Source organism: Penaeus vannamei, chromosome 17 (genome assembly GCF_042767895.1).
Source record: "Penaeus vannamei isolate JL-2024 chromosome 17, ASM4276789v1, whole genome shotgun sequence".
NCBI classification, from domain to species: Eukaryota; Metazoa; Arthropoda; class Malacostraca; order Decapoda; family Penaeidae; genus Penaeus; species Penaeus vannamei.
The window spans coordinates 38,592,527-38,595,026 of record NC_091565.1 but is presented as its reverse complement, the minus strand read 5'-3'; positions in this window follow the sequence as shown (position 1 = coordinate 38,595,026).

Here is a 2,500-nt window from a genome sequence, read left to right as displayed (position 1 = left end):
ATGAGAAAGAAGGAAGAGGGGGAAGCTTATTGGGGAGGGGGGGGGGAGGTTCATGGGTGAGTAACTATCATTCGTATGAGTACGAAAGGAGAAGAAGAGAGGAAGATGAAGAGGAAGGAAGGGAGGAAGAGGAAGAATAGGGAAAGGGAGATGAAGGGAGTGAGAGGAGAAAGGAAAAAAGGGGCAGAAGGGATGGAAGAGAAAAGAAGAGAAGAGGTGAATAGAGAAAGAGAGAGGAAGGGAGAGAAATATAGAGGAAATGAGAGAAAGAGAAAGAGAGAAAGAGAAAGAAACACAGAGGATCAGACGGAGAGAAAGAAAAAGGGAAAGAAAGAAAAATGAATAAAGAGAAAAAGAGAGGAAGATATGTGGAGACAAAGACAAAATAGAAAGAGAAAGAAAGAGAGAAGAAGAGAAATAAAGAGCAAAGACGAGAGAAAAAGAGATAAATTGAGTGGGAAAAAAAGAGGAAAGAGGAGAGAAAGGGAGATATAAAGAAATAAAAGAGAGAGAGAGGAAGAGAGAAAAGATAGATGAAGAAAAACAGACAAAAGAAAAGAAAGAAAGAAAATACAAAGACAAACAGATAACCATAGAAGAAGAAGAAGAAAGAAAAAAACAGAGAAAGGAATGAGAAAGAGAGAGAGAGAAAGAGCGAGCGAGCGAAATGGGGGGGAGGGGGGGGGACATCCGTATCCTCAATCTCCTCTCCCCTTCCCCTCCCCCCTCCTACCCCCACTCCTCACCCTCTCACCTTCCGCACTCCCCCACTCCCCCAACCCCCCCCTCCCCCACTCCCTTCTGTCACTCCGGCCCAGAATTAGATAAACGTCCTACTCGACATCCCAACTCGGACACAGACAGCGACCGGAGGGAAGGGAGGGAAGGGAGGGAAGGGAGGGAAGGGAGGGAAGGAGCCAGGAACCCCCTCCTACCCCTCCACCCCTCTACCTTCCCTTACCCCTTCAAAAAAAAAAAAGAAAAGAAAAAAAAAGGGGGGAGGGGGGAGGAGGAGGGAAGGAGGGAAGGATCCAGGAACACCCCCTACCCCTCCACCCCACCTTCCCCTGCCCCTTCAAAAAAAAAAGAAAAAAAAAAAAAGGGTGGGGTGGGGGGGGGGGGGAGGGGGGGTGTACAGGTGTTGGGAACCACCCCTAGCCCTACACCCCTCACCTTCCCTGCCCCTACAAACACAGATCGTAGGTAGTACTAGCAGGTAGTAGCAGGTAGTGAGCAGGTAGTGGAAGGGATTGAGGAATATGGATCCAGGAACCCCCACCCTAACCCCCCACCCCCTCTACCTTCCCTCCCCCTTCAAAAAAAAAAAAAAAAAAAAAAGGGGAGGGGAGCGATGGTAAAAGGAAGTGGAGGAATATATAGTAGGAGGTGTCACCCCACGCCACCCCCACCCCTCCACCTCTATACCTTCCCCTGCCCCTTCAAAAAAAAAAAAAAAAAAAAAAAAAAAAAAAAGGGCAGGTCGGTACGGAGGAAGTAGCAAGGGAAGGATCCAGAGACACCACCCAAGCCACCCCCACCCCTCCACCTCTATACCTTCCCTGCCCCTTCAAAAAAGAAAAGGACACGCACGTTGAAGGAAGGGAGAGAGAGAGAGAGAGAGAGAGAGAGAGAAAAAAAAAAAAAAAGAGGGAGGAGGAGGAGAGAGAGAGGAGAGAGAGAGAGAGAGAGATCGAGAGACACCTCCACCTCTATCTCTTCCCTGCCCCTTAAAAAAGAGAAAGAGAGAAAATGAGAGGGAGGAGAGAGGGAGGTTGAGGGTAGGGGTATTTACAGGTGTTAGGAACAGCAGATACAGGTACAAACACAGATCGTAGGTAGTACTAGCAGGTAGTAGCAGAAAGAGAGCAGAGGGAGAGAGGTTGAGAGAGAGAGAGAGAGAGATGGTAAGGAAGAGAGAGAGAGAGAGAGTAGGGAGGGTGTTAGCAGGTCGGTACGGGGAAGTAGCAAGGGAAAAAAAAATAAAAGAACACGCACGTTGAAGGAAAGGAGAGAGAGAAAAAAGGAGAGAGAGAGAGACAGAGACAGAAAAGGAAAGAGAGAGCGAGAAAGAGAGAGAGAGAGAGAGAGAGAGAGAGAGAGAGAGAGAGAGAGAGAGAGAGAGAGAGAGAGAGAGAGAGAGAGGGAGGGAGGGAGGAGGGAGAGGGAGGGAGAGGAGAGAGGAAAAGAGAGAGAGAGAGAGAGAGAGAGAGAGAGAGAGAGAGAGAGACAGAGACAGAGAGAGAGAGAGAGAGAGAGAGAGAGAAAGAGACAGAGAGAGAGACAGAGTGACAGACAGACAGACAGACAGAGATAGAGAGAAATAGGAAAATAGGGAAAACCAAGGAGATAGCAGAGGCGAGAGGGCGGCGACCACTGCAGGAGGGACACTGGCGAAGGTGCTTTGCCAGTGCCGCCGCTCCGGTTTAGGAATCAGGGTTGCCAGTGGCTACGACGATATCACCATGGCCTTACAGTGCCACAATGGTCTGTCAGTGCCACC